At 43.5% G+C, this 23,986-nt stretch overlaps 1 protein-coding gene and 1 pseudogene across 3 annotated transcripts in view; one reads left to right on the forward strand and one right to left on the reverse strand.

The window, feature by feature from the left end:
• Positions 1-5,905: 5,905 nt before the first annotated feature.
• On the reverse strand, positions 5,906-6,649 carry LOC308608945 (tRNA 2'-phosphotransferase 1-like; annotated as a pseudogene). The gene has a single exon. The product of its transcript is annotated as a tRNA 2'-phosphotransferase 1-like (transcript).
• A 13,000-nt stretch (positions 6,650-19,649) lies between these two features.
• TAB3 (TGF-beta activated kinase 1 (MAP3K7) binding protein 3) overlaps positions 19,650-23,986 on the forward strand; it is a 108,206-nt gene continuing 103,869 nt past the window's right edge. For both annotated transcript variants that reach the window (XM_081222363.1, XM_081222362.1), the window contains exon 1: positions 19,650-19,921. The gene's annotated coding sequence lies outside the window, so the exon portion shown is untranslated. The remainder of the gene's footprint in view (positions 19,922-23,986) is intronic.

The following is a 23,986-nucleotide window of genomic DNA, read 5'->3' on the forward strand; positions in this document are numbered from 1 at the left end:
GAATTTCCATTTATAGTTCAAAGGATAAAGATGCTGGGCAGTGGGTGGTAAGGGTAGGCTGCAGAATAGCTACCAGAAATATTGACTTCTGTCTTGGCCAAATATTTCCAAAATGAGAAGCCAGAAAAGAGAGGACCCAATTTAAATGAACTTCTCAGTCAATAAGTCCCTTAAACAAAGTGTTGTTCCTTTAACGTCTTCCATTGCCCAGTGATTAAATAGGCTCCCACACAGCCCTGATTAAAAACATTTTCTGGGGCACATTTCTCCAATTCCAGTTCTATAGCACTTAATGTTCCCTCCAAAATTGCTTTGGGGAGAGCAATCTCATGTCAGGGAAATGAATTCATAAGTGCTTCCCTACAAGGGCTGAAAGAAATTTGTACCTTTAATCCACAACTTTCAAAATACCAGGCTTTAGATTGCTTTTGGAAGCTCAGAAAATAAATTCAAGAAAGCTGATATTGAGTGAGGTAATCTTTAGCGAGTCTACATACACATTTATTCTTTAAAACTACCATTTTAAAATAGGTGATTACCGATATTCTTCAGCAGAACGTACCTTTTTAACCAAGTAAACTATTTGGAGAGCATGTTTTGTAAGCTTTAGCTTTTCTAGACTATCTCCTTCTCAGAGTTTATACTTTAAACTTTTGCCAGACTATGTATTTAAATCCTGCTTGTGCACAACTTAGCATTCAGCCACAGACCTCGAAGGGACCCCATGTGGGTTTATGGATCTTTTCTGTCTAGTCCCTTCTAGTATATTGCCCGGCATAAACATCTCCCTCTACTGGACAATCTTTCTGGGGTTTTTTTTGGCCACAGGGCATGTGAGATCTTAGTTCCCCAACCAGGGATCGAACCCGTGCCCTCTGCAGTGGAAGCTCAGAGTCCTAACCACTGGAGTACCAGGGAATTTCCTGGACAATCTTTCTGGATTCATGGGTGAAAGGGAACAGAATTTGCCACCCCAAAATATGCCTCATTGGCATATTGATTATTTGGGGCTGATTATTATTATTTTTTTCTCATTTCATAAACTTCCTTTATTCAGGGGTGAAAACACGACTATCAGCAGAGGTAAGAGTCGGTATGTGCCTCATTTCTTCTAAGGAATCGTGTAAAGATTAAATTTCTAGATTAATGGTCTCAGTTCTCATTCTCACCTGGCTATTCTGACTTAGATTTCAAACTGAAGACATCCACAACTAGATTACTGCTCCCACCTGCCCACCTCCCTGTCCTGTGCCCTTTATCTCAAAGGGAAAAACAGGCTTGTAGCTGCTCAGGCAAATTCTAGGTTCGAGTCCTTTATCTCTCACCGTCTAACTTAAACAGTAGCTGGTGAGCAAGACTCCCTGGTGAGAACATACCTGGATCCAACCAGTTCTCACCACCACAGCTCCACCAACCAGTCCGAACTGGCCCATGCCTGGGTGGTCGCAGTCTCCTCGGGCATCTCCTTCCTGCCTGTTTCTTCTCCACCAGGTGGTTTTAAAGGCAAGTCCGAATGCGTCTTTCCCCAGCTCAGAACCTTGGGAAGTCCCCATCCCCTCACAAGAAAACTGATCCTTAGCGAGGTCCCAGGCTCCACCTCTTCTTTATTACCTGCAGCTGCAGACCAGGACTAGCCTGGGAGTCCTTAAGGACAGTGACGCCATTTGTGAGCGCAGGAGCGCAGGTGAATGGAATCCTCATCCTTAGTGAAGGGGTCTGCAAATTGTTGAGCTGATTATTATTATTATTATTATTATTTTTGCGGTACGCGGGCCTCCCACTGTTGTGGCCTCTCCCGTTGCGGAGCACAGGCTCCGGACGCGCAGGCTCAGCGGCCATGACTCACGGGCCCAGCCGCTCCGCGGCATGTGGGATCTTCCTGGACCGGGGCACGAACCCGTGTCCCCTGCACCGGCAGGCGGACCCTCAACCACTGCGCCACCAGGGAAGCCCCAGAGCTGATTATTTTTGAGAGACTTCAGCCAGAGGAGAATCTCTGAAAACAGACTAGAAGCTGGCCTTTTGTAAGAAACATTTACATTTATAAGGGAAATCTCCATTTGTAAGGGTGTCTTTCTCTCTGGGTCAGGAAGAGGAGGATGACTTTAAGTCTCAGAACCTGTCATCCACGGAGAAGGCAGAGGTTAAATTTGCATAACAACCTTACCCTTGTTTACTGTGCTTCTCTTGATAGTCTCTCAGAACTGGCTGCCCTCCCATCCCTCCAACATCCTCCCTTGTCTTTAGAGGGAGACAGCATTTAGGGTGGGGACAGGCCATTTCAGGGAGTCATTTAGTTTTCCTGGGTCTCTCCAATGCATACAGGAGGTATCCATGTTATTAAACTTCTGTTTGTGTTTCTCCTGTTAATCTGTCTTTTATTACAGGGGGGTTCTCAGCCAATAACCTGGAAGGGTAGAGGGAAAATTAGTTTTCCTCCTCTACATGGACAATGATGTGAATTGGGACAGTTTGCTTGGCCTGTGTCCACTTGGGAACAGACCCCTCACAGCCTTTTTCATGTGTGATTCTAATTCTTCCCTCCAAATGGATCCTCTAGCAAAAGCCATAGCTCAACACAATTCCAGGGAGCATCATTCACAGACATGATCCAAAGGGTGCCATTCAATTAGAGTTGTGTGGTGTCTAGACCCTGTCTCACCCTCCAGTTCTATTTCTGTTCACCTGAAATGAGGATTGGTCAATTGTTCACATTGCCCTTAAAGCCATGGTCTCCATGAATTTTTGATTGTTTAGCCTATCAGTAAAAAGATTTTTGATCACACTCTCCAATATATATGTACACACCTTTATAAAATATAGACTTGTGCACACGATCACAAGAAAGAATTTTTAAAAGCTTGAAATACAAAATAAGTATGTATAGAACTTCTAACAATTTTTGAGATCATCAGGTTGGATGAAAAAGCAAGATCCAAATACGCTGCTGCCAAAAACCCACTTTGAATTTAAGGATGCAAATAGGTTAAAAGCATAAGCATGGGGAAATACGTACCATACTAACACTAATCAAAATAAAGCTGCAGTGGTTATATTAATATCAGAGTAAATTTCAGAGCAAAAATAATAACAGAGGTGAAGAGGGAGACAAACCTGCAGTCTCTAATAGAGGGTTGCTACTAACTAGCTTTCCTAGAAATCTGGAGCATGGCAGGTTGCTTGCAGAGAATTCTGGGACTTCGGCTCCAGTCATCATTATTTCCTTCTTGAAGACTCAGTAAATAATGTATCACTTTGGACACTAAAAGAGAAAAGAAGCCATTTATTAACTCAGAGCACATAATGACATTACAACATTAGGACAATATCCTTAACAAGAAGAAAGGGAGATATGCTGCAAAAGGGTGTGAGGGACAGAGAGAGAACCACAGAGTAGCCGAATGCCAGTGGAACAAAAGCGTGACTTTTAATCCAATGTGACCTTGATTGTCAAAGACCTTCAGACCTTGGCTCTACCAATCATCACCTGTGGGACTTTAGACAAGTTATTCAACTCTGTGAAGCTCATTTTCCACATTTGTAATAGAATAGTAATAGAAACCACTTCTCAGATTTGTTGTGAGACCAGGAGACTCTATGAAGAACGGGTGAAAATGTTTATTTCCATATTAATGTTGCCAATCATTTGGACCGGTGTCTTCTCAGCCATTATCTCCCACCAGAGATACATATCTGAGACACTGTATCACATAACTCTGTTCCCACAGTTTGTGCCCTTACTCCTCTCTCTTGGTTGAATATTCAGAGACATTAAACTGAGGTTAAATGTCTTTTTACCCAGTGTGATTGCTTTCATGAATTTTAATAATCTGAATTATATAATCCCACCATGCCTTCTCCCTGTTAGACTAGAAAAGATTCAACTCTCTTCCAACTACTTTGGTTAAATATTTTCCAGTATATCTTATGATTATTAAAAAGAAAAATACATGAATTCATTAACCAAATAAATATTTATTGAGTGTCCACCAAATACCGTGCTAGGTACCAGGTATAGAGCAGTGAACAAAATAGACCAAATACACCCTTATATTACATACCAGTATAAATAACTATAATAATACAAATTTCTTAAAATCTGTTGACTTTTTTCCAAAACTCCCACTGAGAATGGTCATTGTCTCCATTCTCAAATAAAATTGGTATTCAGTTTGTATTTAGACAGTGCAAATTAATGAAGGTATCTTTAGTGCTAGAGATAAAGGAATATGGGGTAGATTTATCACACGAAATGAACATCAAGAAAATAACATATCATAAAATGAACATGCTGAGAAAAGAAAGAAAAATCTCTTGGTGACAATCATTAATTTTTCATTCTCTTTAAAGGTTTATTTTATAATATAAGAAGGGAGGAAACATTATCAGGTATTTGGAATATATTACAAGCTCCAAATTCGCATTAAATATATCTGAAAGAATAAAAGAATTGGGGAAGTAATGTCAGCAGTCTGACAAGCATATTAAAAAAGTTGTGATAGTGCCTGAGTTTTCTCATGTTTACAGTTATTAAAGTCACTGTGTAGCTGTTTTACTCGACTTTCAAAATCAGGTTTTGACAGGGCCCAGAAAGTCAGCTTCACTGCTAGTTATGAGACATTCTTTGAGCATTTATACCAATCATATCAAAACTAGCAAAAGTTTAGCTGCATTTTTTTTTCTTGTGGGAGGAGCTGGCTATTTCCTTTTTGAAAGTGAGTCCTTTGCTACTGTATGATATGGCAATCTGAGGGTGCCAGTTTTCTATTCACTGCCCCCGTGCCCTCTACAAGTTGCTGACTCACTTTCTGGAGTGAAATTAAGAATCTGTCTGAATCAATAGGCATTTGTGGCAGAAAGTGCTAGTTCTCCCCCCAGCATCCATTTTCTCTTTCTTCTGAGGAAATAGAATCTTAGCTAGGCACAGCATTCACAAAGGTCGGCAAGATCCTGGAAAGCAGCTCACAGGCATCAGAAGCAATAGCAGTGGGGAAAAGAAGAAAGATTTACAAGTTTAGCAGTGTCTGCTGTTTCTTCCTACTTTTAGCCACATCCTACAGAGGGATGGACCCCAGTCAGAGCTAGCCAGACAGCAACCAAAAATGGAAGAGAACATAGCTGTGTCAAGAGCCATTCTTTGCCTGTGGCCTCTGATTTCAGAGCTCCACACAATTGAAAAAGCCAACTGCTTTCTGCAACTCCACAGTGAAGCAGTTTAAAGGGCCAAAAAGGAAGACTTGGCAAGAGATAATACTATGGCTCCCCAAGGACCTTCCTTCTTGACAGGTAAATGAGAGCTGGAGCGGAGGTAAAGAGCATCCCTCTACTCTCCATACCTGCAGGTTCTGCATCCATGGATTCAACCAACCTAGGATAGAAAATATTCAGGAAAATAAAAAATCCAGAAAGTTCCAAAAAGCAAAATTTGAATTTACCCTGCTGGCAAATATTTATGTAGCATTTACATAGTATTTATAACTATTTATATAGCATTTACATTGTATTAGGTATCATAAGTAATATAGAGATGATTTAAAGTATACGGGAGAATGTGTGTAGGTTATATGCAAAGACTACGCCATTTTACATAAGGGACTTGATCATCCACAGATTTTTGTACTGTGGGGTTCCTGGAACCATTCCCCCTTGGTTATTGAGGGACCACTGTGTTAGGGATGACAATTTCCCACCCGAACCTATTATGAAGAGCTTAAGGAAGCAGTCATCAGGTTGAATGAGAGGAAGATGAGTCAGCACAGAGAACAGTGAAACAGTAAGAGAATTTGCCTGGAAGAGATCTTGGGCTGTGTTTACTTCTTTTTTTTTTTTCAAACATGAGTTTCTTTTTTTGATTGTCTATTTACATTTCTTTATTTTAATGAATAGTTTATTGTTGGATCATCCTTTACCCTCTGGAGCAGTGCTTGGGGCCACTCTGACACTCTGTCTACTCATTACCGGCCAAGGAGAGGGGCTTTTGGGTGGGGCGTAGTTGCAGGGCCTTCTCGAAATACTTGGGAAGCAGGAAGCCATCAGCATTCCCTGGAATCAGGATCACCCCACTGACAGAGAGAAAGAAGGGTATTTCATCTGCCAGGGCCAGGGGCCCATTGATGAACAAGGCCACTTCACAATTTGGCCACATGCCACTGATGACACTGTGCACAGTCCCCAGGCAGTCCTGTGGCCAGGTGGATGTGCATCCTTCCCCAGCAGGACATGCCTTTGAGCAGGATGGATGGCCAGTGCTGCCAGAATGTGCCATAAACAAGCATCAGGGGCAGGGCCTGCAGGGTTGCCAAGGGCATCAGATCCAGCTCAGGTACTTGCAGGAAGTGACCAAGATTGGCCTGGATGAGAGCCAATGCCGGGGTCCCCTGGCTGCAGTGTGAACCACTGCTTCCCCATGGTGTCCACCACTTGCTGCACATCTTCGGCTGAGAAGCTGCGGGACTGGGGCAGCTGTAGGAGGGTGCCCAGGGGCAGGAAGGCTTTGACTCCCACGGGAAGCCCCAGCTCCAGGGCTCCATGACAGGTCATAGGACCAAGTTTTGGGTACTTGCACATCTTGGTCTGGTTCCTGGGGTCTGTGAACCCATCTATCCCTGTGCCCTGCTGCTTCCTGCCTCTTTCCTCCAGAGAAGTTCATAGTCAAGATAGACTCCTGCTGTCCGGCAGTGCGTTACTTCTATATGTAATTGACAAACAGCAAATACAACAGAAGCCTATTATTAAGTGTTACAGGAGTCTGAAAGCCAAAGAGACCAAAAGCCTGGCAAATGCCCATGATTATTAGAGTCAGTGTAGGGGAGGAAAAATTATTTTCTCCCTAACCTTCTGGATTCTTGGCTGAGACAAACCTGTAATAATAGACAGGTTAACAGGAGAAAAACAGAAGTTTAATAACGTGTACTTCTCTTTATACATGGGAGATACCTAGGAAAACTGAGTAACTCCCCCAAAATGACCTGAACCATCACTTAAATACCACCTTCAGCTAAAGACAAAGGAAGATGGGGCCGGGGAAAGTGGGGTGGGCGGGAAGCAGGGGCAGTCAGTTTGGAGAGGTTACCAGGCAAAGCACAGTAAACAAGGGTATGGTTGGTATACAGATTTACGTCATTGCCTTCTCCCTTGATGAAGATTTCCGGGTATTTAGAGTCATTCTCCTCTTCCTGGTACAGAGAGGGAGACACCCCTACAAACGGAGTTTTCCCTTATAAATGTAAATGTCCCTTACAAAAGGGTGACTTCTACTTGGTTTTCAGAGCTTCTCTTGACTTTTGCTTCTTGAACTTAACCAGCTCAAGATAATCGTATTTTGGAGTGGCAAATTTTGCTCCCCTCCAGTAGTAATGGACTTGTACTTGGAAGTTTCCCTTGGTGATGGGTATGTTCTATGTATGGGAAGAAGAGCACACATAGATGTTTGCGTGGCCAGAAGAGCAGAATGGCAGAGGCCGATAGTTTTCCCCCAATATCTGTTTGCCTCTTCTATTATCATAATAGAAGTTTGAGCTGAGTACATGACCACCTAAAATAAAAACTTCACTTCCTAGTCTCCCTTGTACTTAGATGTGGTCATGGAACTAAGTTCTGGCCAGTGGTATGTGAGAGGGAGGGGGATTTCCAGTTATAGGGGAATTGACATCAGGTGAGTTCATCATTAGTAACCAGGGAAACCAGTAGAGGGGCACGCCAAAGAAGATAAGATAGGATAAGAATAATCACTATCTGGGGTCTGGGGCAAGTATCAATAGTAGGAAGGTCAGTCGTGTGTGTGTGTGTGTGTGTGTGTGTGTGTGTGTGTGTGTGTGTGTGTGTGTGTGTGTGTGGTAGAGGTGAAGCAAGCACTGGTCAGGCAGGGGTTGTACAGAGAGCAAGAGAACAGCCATCTTGTGTGGCCTGACCATACAACCTATTTCATGCTACAGACTCTGCTAAGTGTTTTGTATTTATATTCATGTATTTGGTCTTCACAACATTTTTCTTTCGGCTGCACTGTGAGGCATGTGGGATCTTAGTTCCCCAACCAGGGATTGAACCCATGCCCCTTGCAGTGGAAGCACAGAGTCTTAACCACTGGACCACCAGGGAAGTCTCTTCACAACATTTTATATAAGGGAAACTGGGAGTTGAGGAAGTTAAGCAAGTCACCCAAGGTCACATAACCAGGAAGAGCTTTGAGCAGGTTTCAAATCCAAGGGTGTCTGACTTCAGAGTCAGTACTGTCAACTACTAAACTATATTGCCTCTCATGCCAAAATAGCAGCTTTTATAATGATGATAATGTACAATGCTGGAAAGACTGGTAATGTGGTTTACTCATCCATTACTGTCCAATTTGCTTTCAGATACCTCGCTGTCCTTCTCTTGCCCTCTGTGTCATAGAAAACTATATTTTCCAAGTTCCTTTGTTCTCTGGCCTCTGGGTAGGTTTTCCCAATGGACAATACTTGCAGAAGATTGGAGAGCAAGAAGATGGAAGAGTCCGAAGTATTTTTCTCTGTCTCTTTTTCTGTTTCTTACAGCATCTCTTCCATGCATCCAGCTTTTCCCAAAGCAAACCTTCCTTGGTGATCCCAGTTACTACTGGAGAGTTCTGACCAGGCAGACCCAGTCATAGTTCTAGTTCCCTTCAGATGGCCCTAGTTTCTGCCCTCTGGTAATACCACCTCCTCCAAGTGTCCTTCCATCCCCAAGGGTGGCAGAATTTTTCTGCTGTTGTCAATCTCTGGGTTATTTCACTACTGACTTCTTAGCTTCTCCATTACTTGTGAAGTCAATTTCCTGTTTTATTTTCCCTCTGTTAAAATTACTAGAGTGGTTTTCATGGCTTTTGCTGGAACCTGACTCAATACACAGACGATATACCCCTTTTGGGAATAAGAGCGGTAATGATGATCATACATGTTGACCCAGTTTTCTATGCCGAAAAATGTATCCTAAGGAAATAATTTAACAGAAACAACAACAACAAAAACTGCACGTGTCCATTTCAGCATTATGTTTAATATCGGAAAATTGGGAACCACTTAAATGGCCAATATTGGAAGAATGGACTAAAAAAATCAGGGTACATAACATGGTGGAGTAATATGCAGCTGTTATAATTATTGTACCAGTCAGCTTTTGCTAGATTTTGCTGCAGTAGCAGATAATCCCCAAATCTCGGTGATTTATCACAGGTTTATTTCTCACTCAGTTACCTACCCTTTGCAGTTCAGCTGTAGCTCTGCTTCGTCCCAGGACCCAGTTGGAAGGACTAGCTCCATATTGGTCTCAAAGCAGTGAATAAAGAACAAGGATTGAATAGTACAATAACTCCTACAGCTTATGCTCAAATGTGGGATATATCATTTCTGCTCAAATTCCACATGACCAAGCCTGATTTCAATGGGGCAGACGCCACTCCTATGGGGAGGCCCACCAGGACTTTGTTCCGCAGAGATGGCACCAGAGGAAAGGGATAGCACATATTTTCAACAATAATAAAATCTTCCACAGTAATGAAGACTATGAAAATAACATGGAAAATGTTTGATATAATGATAGGTAAAATAAGAATCTACAAAAAGATTTTACATATACTAAAATCCATTCTAACCTGCTTCCTGGGCATATGAAGTTAGATGTAGTCATATGACTAAGTTCTAGTCAATGACACTATCTACCTGGAGACAGCATTAGATCCCACAAGATCCCACAGGACTGTCCCATCCCTCTCCATTTCAGATGCCAATTGCAAGTCCAGGTTGTCACCTGTACTTCTGAACAACTGGCTATAAATTGGATGTTCCCATGACCTCAGGTTTGATTAATTTTGCTAGAATATCTCACAGAATTTAGGAAAACAGTTTATTTACTAGGCTACCTGTGTACTATAGAATGATATAACTCAGGAACCGCCAGATGGGAGAGACACCTAGCACAAGGGATGGGGAAAGAGCACAGAGCTTCTTTACACTTTCAGGACATGCCACCCTTCCAGAACCTCCATGTGTTTACCAACCTGGAAGCTCTCCCAACCCTGTCCTTTTGGGGTTTTATGGAGACTTCATTAAGTTGGCATGGTTGATTAAATCATTGGCCATTGGTGAGTAATTCAACCTCCAGTCCTTCTCCCCTCCCCACAGGTTGGGGGGATGGGACTGAAAGTTCCAACCCTCTAATCGTTGTTGTTGGTCTGCTTGGCAACCAGCCCCCATTCTTAGGGGCTTTCCAAAAGTCACCTTATTAGCATAAACTCAGGTGTAGTTGAAAGGGGCTTATTATGAATAACTAAAGTCACTTTTAGAGCTCTTATCACTTAAGAAATTCTAAGGGTTTTAGAGCTCTGTGCCAAGAATGGGGACAAAGACCAAATATATCCCTTATTATAAATCATGTTAAAAAACAAAATTTAACTGAGTAAAATTTAAAGATCTTATTGGCTTTATTCAACAATTCATGGATTGGGCAGATCCCATCTAACAGATAGAAAGGAGCTCCGAAGAGCTATACGAAATGGAAGACTTTTTATAGGCAGAAGGAGGTGGGACAAGGAAGTTATTCTAGCAAGGAGCTGATTGTTTCAGGCCAGGTCACCTTTCTTTGGGGGATGACAGGGGTCTATCAGGCAGATTAGTACTCAGTAGTACTGACCAGGTAATTCCAGATTGACTGGTTTAAAGTTCCACTTCTGAAAGAGGTTGAAACTGAAATTTAGATATTATAAGTCTTAGTTTGTTATTGTGAGCTTAGCACAAGTGACTCCATTTGGGGCCTGTTGTCCCCTTTTTAACAATCACAATATCAAAAGGACTCACTCTCATATACCCTGATTTACCATCTCCCAGCTATTCCCTCTCAACTTTGTATGTGGATGACCACAGGTCAGAAAATTATAGAGTGAGAAGTTATGGAACAGCACCCTCTGATCAGGAGCACAGGATTTGAGAGTCAAACAATGATCTTTTTAGGTGTGAAAAAGAGAAATTCTAAAAAATTCTCCACGTAATTTCTCCTTGGTAAAATCGAAATAATAATAAACTTTAACTTTGAATATTTATTGTTTCATTTATAAGAACTGAACATGGGACTTCCCTGGTGGCACAGTGGGTAAGAATCCACCTGCCAGTGCAGGGGACATGGGTTCGAGCCCTGGTCCGGGAAGATCCCACATGCCGCGGAGCAACTAAGCTCGTGTGCCACAACTACTGAGCCTGTGCTCTAGAGCCCGTGAGCCACAACTACTGAGCCCACATGCTACAACTACTGAAGCCCACACACCTAGAGCCCGTGCTCTGCAACAAGAGAAACCACCACAAGGAGAAGCCTGCACACTGCAACGAAGACCCAACGCGGCCAAAAATAAATAAAATTAAATTTAAAGAAAAACAAAACTGAACATGTATTTACTCGTTTTTATTATGAGTTTACACATGACCTCCTTCGGGACAATCTCCCCAGACAACTGACTACTTCCTGTAACTTTTGCCAACTTTCACTCTCCCAAACACTTTCTCCAGACCCATAGTTTCTAGAACACCAAAGGCATGAACCATGGCTTCATTTGCTACACTTCATTACGCTTATTTATGTGACATTTTTCCCCAAAACTGGGAAATACCCTGAAGCCAGGGATTTTGTTGTACTCATCTCTGTTTTCTCAGAACCTGGCTCAGTAAATGTATGTGGAACAATGAATGAATTCCTATGGCCATGAATAAAGGACACTGGTTGTTTCTGATTTTCCTGGCAGAGAGCTTATTGCATTTGCGAAGGGAAGACCCAAACTCCCATCTTAGCTGGACCGGTTACCCATTACCTTGGGCAATTCACTTAATCTCAATTTTCATCTGTCAAAGGTCTTTTTTTACTAACCCATGTTTACTATGAAAAGGAAACTGTGTGGTTCAGAAAGACCTCAAGACCACCTGGGAGAGAAAATGGCTGAAACAAAAGCATTTTTTATGTGTATTGAGGGGTTGGCTATGATCTTCCCAAGAGCAAAGAAGATTTTCAGTTACAATATTTTGTAAGCAGTATCAACCAATAAATCACTTTTGGTGAGAAGGCATTTAAAATTTCCCTTTTTCCAAACTCACTGTGTCACTTAGGTTCTCCAGGTTCCTTTTGTAGAATCACAGTTAATTTAACAGATGCTTATTGAACACTTAAGTCTTGAGAACTTATTATGTGTTGGGCAATAAGCACTAGACAAGGATATTTTAGTAATACAGAATATAAATATTTTTGGTCACTTTGCCTTCCCTATACTCAATCATTGTCTTGAATATTCAAACCATTAATTTCTTATTCATTCATAGTTTATCAGTTTAGATTCTTTTGTTTGCAAGCAACAGAAAATTTATCCCAAATAGGCTTATGCAAAAGGAAAATGTATTAGTTCGTGTAACTGAATACTATAGAGCATAGGGCTGGTTTTAGGTACTGTGTGATGCAGGAGTTCAAATGATGCTCCCCAAACCTAGTTCCTCTCTGTCCCTTTCTCTTTCTTCATGTCTCAGTTCACTTCCTTTTGGTTGGTACGATTCTTTAGGCAGGAGTTCCCACTACAGTCATGAAATGGCTATAGAAACTCCAGATCTTCTAAACACTCAGAAAAAGGTGAGAGTGTCTTCCCTGGATGTCCCAGCAAGAGCCTCATTGCATCTGATTGGCTCTGCCTAAATCATGTACCCACCTCTGAACCAATTATTGTGGATCTGAGGAATCTGAGGTTCTGAATGGCCAAAGTACTATGATCATCCTTGGAGCTGGAGGTGGAGGCAACTTCACTAAAGGCAAGTACATTTAAAGAGGAGAGTAGTTTCCTCCATCCCCCAGCAAGGGAAATCTGAGAGAATTACTAGAAGAAGGGTTGGTAGATACTAGACAAATAAAACAACTCAGTGCAATTATACATAGGTTTACTATACAGAGGTCTAAGATTAAGTTCTCTGGAAACAGATTTTGAGATGAGTAACTGAGTGCAGAAGGTGATTGAGAAATCCTCTTGGAAGATGCACCTGTAAGGATGTGAGGAAAACAAGATTGGAGAGAGGGAGACCCTGATCCATAATGAAGTTGCAACCAAGGCTTCAGCCTGTCTCACATGGAGCTCTGGAGCTGGAATGGTCCTTCAGAGTTGTCTCAAATTAATGCAAAGATGCCAAGCCTTTATAGTTCCACATCAGCCAGTCATTGGTTGTGGGCCATCCACTGGGAGAGTGCATAACCTTTGTGAGGCATTCGCCTGAAGGCAAAGGCAATTCCCAGCGAGGGACATAGATGTAAGCTGTTGAGAACCAGTAGCCCCAGCAATTCAGGAATAGATACATTACCCTGAAGAGGGGAATCTTGGTGGAGCATCACAGTATTCACTACAAATGTTCTATACCGTTGCTGTAATCTTAGTGAGATCACTCCATATGAATTCTTCCTAATTCACCTACCCGCTCATTCTCTTCTACCTGTCTAGCCAAAAACAGTGTTTTCCTTTCCCGTCTCGGAGGGGTCCCATCCACCATTATCCACCCACTGGGTCTGTAGCAAACCTACTTTGCTGGCTTCCTAGAGAAGAGATTTTTTTTAAAAAGAAATCTATTTGTGATTCTTTCAACTTAACAGTTGAGGAAGGTGGGCTCTGTCAGCCTGTGTATGAGGATTCTTTTACAGCATCATTGAGCTGATCTAGCGTTAAGGAAAGTCACAATACATTTATTTAGCAGTAAATATTGAACATATTGTCTATTTGAAATAGACTTTTGGGGGAAAAATTTAAAGGTTACTTTGTACTGGTTTAGAGAACTGGCTCCCTAAATGTTTCTATCCCTATTATTAATTGACTTTTGACTGCAAACAAGAAAAAGATGTTGGGCCAATTTTAATGAAACTTTTTCTCCTGAGAGAAAGTTTAGCTCTCCTGAGATGACTGCCTTGGTAGAGTTGATCCAGTGGGGAGTTGACCCACTGGATGGAGGCACTGGTGTTTAGTAGTGGGGTCTAGCAGAGAAAGGGAGGAATATGAAAGGATTGATCCTGGCCACCAGCTGGTGTTGCTGAGATTGGTGTACTATATGCATCCAGTTCAGGTGACAGCCTGAGACCCAACGCTATTCCTCTGGCTTGTTCCAAAAAGAGTCCTGGTGAGTATAGGTGAATCATGTTCCAGGAGGAGCACTCTTCCATTATCCATCACCAGATATACAACTCCTAAGTAGGAGAATTTTGAAACAATGGGCATGTCCTGTCCTGGGACCAAGGGTAAAACGGTGGGGGTGATGAGCAACTGGTGTCTCTTCCTTCTTTGTCCTTTGCACTTAATTAATAATTTTTCCCCTCTTTAGGTGTCTTTGTATAAAGGGGCTCAATTCTGTTGTTCGTTATGATAGGGAAAGTGAGGGGAGGCTACCTTTAGTTCTTCCAGCAAGCTCAGAAGGCATTCGGACACACTCAATAATTTAGAGTACTGGCCAGTACAGGGGCAAGTACTAATGAAGCTTAGGTGGGAAGCAAAGTAGATTATAGGGGAAATTTTAGATTATAAGGAACCCCTTTCCCATTGAGAATCACCAAATCACAAGGTAAAAATAAATCAAGGGGTCTACACAGAAGTGAAAATTAACGTAATTTAAATATAGTATTTTTAGTACAAATTTGTCTGAAGTTGATCCTGAAAATTCATGCTGGGTTGCAGGTAAAAAGCTAACTGGAACCAGAGATCTGCCCTTCTCCCAGAGGGGTGGGTTTCACCCAAACTCAGCTTCCCGTGGGACTTCCTTCCCTCACAGAAGGACTGTAACATCTTATCAGCCTCAGAGTCCCAGATAATGCCTATAAACAGCTGGCACCCCAAATCCAGATTTCCTAGCACCAAGCAGCCTGTCACCAATATGTTTCCTCATAGGCTTATTCTACAAGAAGGCAGAGCAAGTGATCCTGCCAACAGAACCCAGGCTGGCCCTTCAGGTCCAACAAGGGTTCCCTCTCATTAAGGCACAATTAGCTACTACTGGCCCAATCCACCACCTGCAGAAACCAACACTGAGCCATATTATGGCACTGTTTCTCAAGGAGGCCAGCCAGCCACTTGGGTAAATTGATTACTTTGGATCCCTTCCACAAGGGGTGTGTGTGTGACAGTGGGGCAAAAGTTCATTCTTTCCAGAACTGATTCAGACTCTCATTATGAGTTTGCCTTTCCTATTCACAGTTCCCCCAGCAGCACCATCATTCAAGTGTTTACAAAACGGTCACCTATTGATGTGGTATCCCACACAGTATTGCCTAAAACCAATGGACCCGTGTTACTGCAAAGGAGTTGTACATGACCATGAGAATCACTGGTCTCATCATATACCTCATCATTCAGAAGCAGACAGTCTAATGAATGGCCCATTAAAGGCCCAGCTAACATTTTAGATTTTAGACCATACTCTGTAGAGCTGAGGTGACTTGGTGAGAGGGAGTCCTTGTTGGTGCCATGAATTGCCTCTATTCTTTTTTTTTTAACATTTAAAAAATATATATTTATTTTATTTATTTTTTTGGCTGCGCTGGGTCTTAGTTGCTGCATGTGGGGTCTTCGTTGCTGTGTGCAGGATCTTTAGTTGTGGCATGTGAACTCTTAGTTGTGGCTTGTGGAACCTAGTTCCCTGACCAGGGATCAAGCCCAGGACCCCTGCATTGGGAGCGTGGAGTCTTAGCCACTGGACCACCAGGGAAGTCCCCAAATCGCCTCTATTCTTATCACCATAAGTAACCTTGGGTGAGACCAGAAGAAGTGCTGCCCAGCTGAGCCCAACACAAATTGAGAATCTATTGCATAATGAGCAAATAAAATGGTTACTATATTAGACTATTATGTTTTAAAGTGGTTTGGTTACATGGTGATAGTTTATTAATTCAACAAGTGAAGCCAAAAATATCTGAAATGGTACATGTGTCTGATACAGCTGAAGAGGATACATTCCAAGTTCTACCACATTCTTTTTTTAAATTAATTTTTATTGGCGTATAGTTGCTTTACAATGTTGTGTTAGTTTCTGCTGTACAGCAAAGTGAATCACTTATAGGTATACATGTATCCACCTTTTTTAGATTTCTTTCCCATCTAGGTCACCACAGAGCACTGAATAGAGTTCCCTGCACTATGCAGTAGGTTCTCATTAGTTATCTATTTTATACCTAGTAGTGTATATATGTCAATTCCAATCTCCCAATTCATCCCACCCCCCGCTTTCCCTCTTGGTAACCATAAGTTTGTTCTCTACATCTATGACTCTATTCCCACTTTGCAGATAAGTTCATCTGTACCATTTTTCTAGATTCCACATACATATAAGAGATATTATACAATATTTCTTTTTCTCTTTCTGACTTACCTCACTGTGTATGACAATCTCTAGGTCCATCCACATCTCTGCAAATGGCACTATTTTGTTCCTTTTCATGGCTGAGTAATATTCCATTGTATATATGTATCACATCTTCTTTATCCGTTCATCTGTCAGTGGACATTTAGGTTGCTTCCATGTCCTGGCTATTGTAAATAGTGCTGCAACGAACTTCTGGGGGAGAGCTTCTAGCGCCTTCCCTAAAGGCTCATCAGGAGGTGGCAAAACTGGCCCTGTGACTTCCTCCAGCTTAAAAAAGAGAAGACTAGAAGGGAGATTTTTATTAGTTATCATCTTTGAGAGAGTGTTGTAGATTTTCTCTCCCATTGGGGAAGGCAAAGCCAAGTGAGGGGACTTCTGAGCTGAGTCAGGAGTGTCTTCAAGATGTATCACTCTCCAGCTGCTTCGTTACTGAACTGCGGCTACCTATAGGTCCAATCTAGAGAGAGAATATTAGGGAGAGCCAACCACCTATCTTTAGAGTTTGGAGAGCTGTGTTGATATAGACACCGCTGCCTGCTTCTTGCCAGAAGAATTCTGAAGGCAGGAAGCTTGCTGAGCAGCCATGACAGGGTAGCATGTCTGTTGTTCAACATGGCCACAATTTGTGAGTTTCCCACAGATCAAGTGACTTTCGCAGAAAGCAAAAAAGCTTGAGCCTCTTGCTTGTGCCTTGCCAGTGGATGACGAGATACCAGAAGTAAGAAGTTCTGGGTATTCTACAAATGGCAGGAACTGAGAAGAAGTTAGAAAAGCTTGATTCATAGCAAACAACTGTGCCATGAGGAACGTGCTGAAGAATCATACTCACCCCATGAGAGAGCCAGCATTTGAATGCCTATCACATAGAAAGCACTGAGCGCCTAGAGAGGACTTACAGCAGCATCAAAACGTAAAAGAGACAAGGGGCTGAGGAGAGAGAGGCCAGATAGAGGAAAGAGCATCGTTTGTGTCCTAGGATGTGCTACCAAGTCTTCCCGGTGGGAGCCTAAGAAGAACCCCCAAGTGAAACCGGGAGAGAGAGAGCTGACTTTAGACACCTGTCACATCCAGAGAGGACAAAGCTATCTCATGATTGTACCTGTAAAGCAATAATTTGCCCACCTCCATTCCCACCCTCTTATTCCCTAGAGGAGAAGAAACTGCGGTTAGCAAAACAGGGGAGGAGAAATAGAAGCCTAAGGAACAGAAAGGTAAGGGTTATACCTGCTGCTTTGACTTCAAGCTCCTCACTGCGGGCAGGACCCAATTGGGAGAGGGAAGAAATAATTTAAGTAAAGACCTGAGTTTTGATTATTTTATGGGGCTGCTGGTTGTCCTCCCAACCTTTTTTCTAAAGTCATAGAATGTTTAGCTAGGGACAAGACTGCTTACAATGAGACCCCATTTCCCAGTCTACCCTGCAGGTAGATACAGTAATATGATTAAGTGATGTTAACAACCCATGGAAAGTGCCCTTAAAGAAAATGGGTAGGCCTTCCTTTTCCTAATGACTGGAATGTCATGTGGTGTTGAGCCATTCTGGACCAAATACACTAGGATGGCAATCTAGGGATGGTGGGGCAAGAAGACAGAAGGAGACCAACTGCTCACTTTGTGGATAGAGCTGCTGTTCCACTTTGGCCATGTAATAAGCAAAAGTCTCAGTGCCATACTACAATACACATTTATTGCTCACTCATGGTTTTGTGAGTTGGCTGGGGCAGCTCTGTTTGGTATGAAACCCTGAACTTGAAGCAGGTTTTCTACAAATGTTTTAACACACTGGTTCCCACTATGCGTGGGTGTGTGACAGGAGCGAATGGCTCCCTTTCTGACCACATCCAGCTTCTAAAATGACTGGTTCTCAACACTGGAGCTGCTCTGCTTTAGAATGTGGGCCGGGTTCAACTCTGCTTTATGTGTCTCATTCTCATTCCCAGGCTGCAGGGAGACTGGAAGCTCTCAGGACAGTGGCAGTTCCTTCCCACAGCAGCAGTTGGATGCAGTTTGCAGTTTTCCCCACACTTGCAGACACAGCATCTGGAGCCTCCCTCAGAGACACCAGCATCGGCAGATGCTGCTTCCTCCTCAGAGGTCTGAGTTTCAGCTCCAACAAGGCCCCTGGTCTAAATATCTGAATTGTAATGACTGTAATAATCCCAACTGCTTTCCTTGGTTCCACCAGTTCTAGGCATAGTAGCTGCTTCCTGCAGTTGCTACCTCAACAATATATTAAGGGTTCTCTTCTTGCCTTTTTGGTTATATATTTATCAACTCTTTATATTAAATTCTCTCCGTGAAAATACTGGGGGTGGTTTGTTTCCTGACATCACCCCGACTGATTCACTGGACTAAACCCCATGACTGTGAGACTCCCCTCAAGAATTTTCTCTTTGATAGAGTATTTCATGACACCCCGCCTCCAATATCTGTCACTCCTCTCTGTACTCATTTCTATCACAGAATTCACTGTACTGAACTGTCATCATTGTTTTTTTCTCACGCATCTCCATCCTAGGCCAACAGATCCCTGAGGTCAGAGCACATCTGTTTCCTCAGTACCTGGCACATAGGAAACTCTGAAAAACAGGGAGTTTGAATGAATGAATAAATGAATGAGCGAGGAAAAATAAATCAGGAGCAGAAGCAGCTATTTTAGTATGAGATTTGGAAGGCTCATGTAGTGCCAAAATGAAAGAGAAAGTTAGATGGTGATGTGAGAAACAGGAGGGCTGTGGTTGCATACAGCAAGCGACCCGACAACAGAATGAAGGGGCAGCTGAGACTCTGCAAAGAATACTCAGTGACGGAGAGTAGGGACAGGAAAGGGTTGGAGGACTCCCAGAGACGCCAAAGTGTGTAGGCTGTTCGTGCTCTGGAGGGATGACCAAGCCTTAAGGGACGTCTCTCACTTCGCCTCCGGGTCCCGCCCAATCCTTTCCCTGGTTTCGGTCCTGGTTGCTCCGCCCCCTCCTTCTCCGCCCCGCGCTTCCAGAGGAAACAGGTAAAACACGGAGAACTGGGTCCTATTTCGGGGGCTGTTCTGGGCATGCGTCCTCGTCCTTCCGCGCGCAGGCGCAACAACTTCGCCTGGTGCTGCACGTTTCCGATATGGGGTAGCGTTTGCTGTGAAGTCAGCTTAGGTTACCCTCATTGACCGCCTTTCCTGTGGGTCCCCGCCCTCCCGTGGTCGTGGGGGAAGCCTCGCGAGATCATCATCGGCAGTCCCCCCGGCGGCGCCATCTTTGTGCCTGGCGAACGATGGCACTCGATGCGAACCCTGAAGCCGGAGGTTCGCTTGCCAAGCTCTCGCCGAGACCGGATCCAGGAAACACGAGGCGGGTCTCGGTGGGAGGGACGCATTGAAGGAGGAGGGAGGAAAGGGGGCGGCGGCGGCGGCGGCTGCTCCTCCTCTCACCGGACCCGGGCCCCGCGCAGCGCGCACCCAAGGGGGGGTCGGGCGGAGAAGCGGCGCCGGGGCCGGACCCCCCGTGGGAGCTGGCGACTGGCGTGAGGGCAAGGCGGCGGCAGCGGCGGACGGGGAGCAGCGGTTGCGGGTGAGTGTCCGCGAGGAGGCCCGGCACCTGCCCGAGCCGGGACGTCGGGGGTGGCCCTGGGGTCGTCCCGGTGACCCCTCTCCCGGGCGCTGGGCGTGTGCTGGTCTGCGGGTGTCCCGAGGGCTCGTCTCGGCCCGGGGCTGCGGCGGACTCCGGGAAATGCGGGGTTGCCGGAGGTTTGCGCAGGGCCTGGCGCGCCCGCGCCCTCCCGGGACGCCCCTGGAGGCCGAGGAGAGAGGGAGTGGCCGGGGGCCTGGGTTGGCCTTCGCCCCCCGAGCCGAGAGGGGTGATGTCCTTCCTCGCCGGACCCTGGGCATTGCAAGTAGTGAACCTCTGTGGACTGGTTTCAAGCCCCAGCAAAGCGTTTGGGAATGAAGACTAGCAGCACCAAGGTTGGTGTTGTCGAGGGTGTTGAGAGACCTGGGGATGGTTAGTAGTAATTGTTCTGAAGGAGGTTTGCAATGATTGTTGGCAGGTGTGGAGTAAGGAGAAGCTACTGTTGACGTTCATTTAAAGAAGATCACACAAGCAGTCCTCTGAGGTCCAACAACAAATTAGAGTTATTCCCAGTTGGAATTCTATAGTTTAGTGCTGTGTGCCGGCTTATTAAGGTGCCTAAAAGCAGGATTTGGGGGGATGGGATGGGGGACAAGGTGGGTTATAAAGTAAGTTGCATATAAAGTCAGAAGTTCATACCGTTGATGCAAAACATTTATGTCCTTACTGAAACGTAATTTATTTACATTGCTTAAGAAAACTTGTCACCTTTGGTCCAGACGGGCTTATCAATTCCATGTTCATCAGCAACGTTTCTCAACCAGACAACAATTTTGGCATGCGATGTATTTAGTTCTGGTTTGTAAAAGAACAAGAATGAATGGGAAAGAAGAACAATTTGACAAACTTAGCTTCTTTTCCACACTTTAGTGAAGGTAAATATTACATATGTGATTTTTATCTTTACATTTGACCGAACGTAATAATCTGTGTTCTGTCACTCTGAATTTTCTTCCACATGTTTCTTTGACACACTGTCAACACACTGTACAGTTTGTGTTGGAGCAAAGGGAGCTAACATTGAGTATTCAGGCACTGGGCTTGGTGGGTTATGTATGTTTGCATTTAATCCTCATAGCTACCCTGTGCTAGAGATGTTATCTTTGTTGTACAGATAAACACTAACCTCCAGTATTCTTCAGTAACTTTTCTGAGTAGGTCATATAGCTGGTAAATTGTGGAGCTAAAACTCAAACTCATGTGTGTCTGATTCTAGAATATGTGATTTTTCTACTATACTCTGCATAAGTGTATGTGCTGATTAATACATATTTTATGAAAATGGAAATTTTTGTTACAAAGAAACTTTCAGTTCTGTTGGTAATCTTAAAAGCTTTCAGTGTCCTTGGTTGAAGATAATCTCATTTTTTTTTTTTTTTTTTTTTTTTTGCGGTACGCGGGCTTCTCACTGTTGTGGCCTCTCCCGTAGTGGAGCACAGGCTCAGCGGCCATGGCTCATGGGCCTAGCCGCTCCGCGGCATGTGGGATCTTCCCGGACCGGGGCACGAACCCCATGTCCCCTGCATCGGCAGGCGGACTCTCAATCACTGCGCCACCAGGGAAGCCCTCATTTTTTTTTTCTTTGCAGATTTTTCTATTTTCTATCCAGAGGTTAACATTTTAGCAGAAGTCTGCTGATTAGTGAGGATTCCTAGTAGTCGGTAGTGACCTATCTGAAATTCAAATGTTTTCAGTATCTTTGCCTTCAGTTTCAGCATGCCCAAGATACTTCAAAGATCAGATATCTTGTTTATTCTGGTCCTGAGTAGCTTTTCAAATTATATTACTAAAATAAAATATGAACTGTTTATAAGGATTTGAATTTGCTTTATCATAACTTGGAGGTTCACACACACATACCCACTCACCCACCTTCTCCAGCAAGTGAAGTACTTGATAGCAGATATTTTTCTTCTCTTTAATCTAGTACAGAGGTTTTGGACCCAGTTTGTGGTTTGCAGAAAATACAGCAGCTGTTCTGGGATCCAGCATAATCTTTTATGGGGCTAGGGAGTGAAAGACCTGAGACGTTGGTGAAACAGTAGAAACATCTTCCCAGTGCATATGGTCATTGGTCACTTTTGTCCCCCACTGGTCTCTGCTCTTGCATCTTTGACTTGATGCTGAACTTGCCTACCTGGCCATTATCTCTGCTCAAGAGAGAGTTCAACTGGAAGAATAGCCGCTGAAAGCTGAAATTAAAAAAAAAAAAATGCTAAGTGCTGGCACTCATCCTCTACCAGGTCATTTGGTTAGGTTTACCTGTCGAATTAATTATCCCTGGCTGGAAGTTCTGGAAACATGGGCATAAGAGGCTGGAAGAAAAAAAAGTCCTGTGCTCCTCAGGACGCATCTGCTTATGTTTTATGGAGTTTAGAGCTTTGCTTGAAATATAATATCTTGAAATCCTCATGGGCGATGTTTGGTAATGAAAGAGCAAGTTTTTCATAATAGTTATAGTCCCAGGAAAGGGTTAAATATATTCCTTACTTGTGAAGGTAATTACTGTATTTGGGCTACTGAGGCGAAAAAAATCAACAAATGATAATGTAACTGAGTGCTCACCAAGTAAATAAAAAAGCCTTTCTGAAATGATTTATATTGCCCCTATATAAAGAAAAGACACCTGGAGATTGTCTCATATGTATTTAGAAGTTTATTTTCATACCTTCCTTATAATAAGCCTCAGTTTATTACCATGACCACAAATATTCATTTGTCTAAAAGTGAAATGGTCCTATGAAATTTTTGAAACTGTCAAAATGAATTAATCCTAAGTATTTAAGAACATTTATTATAGTTTAATTTATTGGCAGTTCTATTAATTTATTTGTCTGACCCTCTAACATCCCACTTCTCTCCTGCTTCAAATTTCTCTCCTTCCTTTCCTTCCTCTCTTTCTGATGCTGTTCCTGCTGGTATCTGGAGCTTTCCATTAGTTCTCAGTTGACTCTGAAGTCTTCGGCAGAATGAATGATGACAAGGAGGGCGAGGAAACTTCTCTGAGTCCGTGTGCTCTAGGAGGTCAAGAGGGACCCGGACGGGAGCCCTTTACCCACACTCCATTCTTTCTTGCAAAGGACAATGAGAGTAGCCAGAGAGAGGGAGGCAGTGTCAAGACCCTTGCCACGGTTTCTTTTCCTTCTTTCTCTGAAGCATTAAGGAGGAAAGTTTGTGAAAGCCCATCTGCTGCAGGAGTAGCCACTGTTCCCTCATGGTCTTCTGCAGCCCACCCCGACCCTCACACACTTTTTCCTTGCTCCTTTGCTCCTTTTAGCTGCCATCCCACCCTTCATCCTTTATTCCCAAGTAGGTCGTGCCTTCCTCATCCCAGGATCTCCTTCCACTACAGCTCTGCCTTTTTGTCCTTCTAACTCTGAAGCCTGATACACTGTCGACTGCCCTCTTTCATGCCTTTCCTCCTCCTTGGCCTTGATCATGGAAGCCTAGGCCTGTGGTCCTAGGGGAGCTGACTCCCAGTTAGAGGAGGGAGGAACTCTTTTTTACTTCCAAGGCTTATTGGGGCAGGGATATTCTTTTATTCTAAGTTGACTGTTAAATGGGTTTTCCCATAGAAACATTGCCCATGCAGGTTCGGTATTTTATTATACCTGTAACCTTATGGGTGTTTAAGCTTTAGTGGACTAGCTTGGAAACCTGGCACCTTAGATCGTTGTTTCCTGGGAAGGCAAGTTCTGAGGTTCAAGTAGGTGATTTAAAAAAACAGCTTGTGCTCCAGAAGTTGTTAGGGGTTGCGTGCTTTTTGTTAATTACTCATGGGATGGTAGGGAGCACAGGTTAAGCTATCCAAAATTATCTGTTATGTGGATCAGGTGGCTCTTCTGGGAGATTAAACTGTTCGTCTTTTTAGATGGTCAGTGGAGAATTTCTGAATTTAGGCACACGTTTTGAAATACAATTGAAGTTCAGTCTATCCCAGGTTAATGTTTGTGGTGAATGTTTGTCCTTAGAGCAGATGTGACAGTGTTGTGGAAAAAACAGAATTTT

Source organism: Mesoplodon bidens (genome assembly GCF_964165515.1).
Source record: "Mesoplodon bidens genome assembly, chromosome: X".
NCBI classification, from domain to species: Eukaryota; Metazoa; Chordata; class Mammalia; order Artiodactyla; family Ziphiidae; genus Mesoplodon; species Mesoplodon bidens.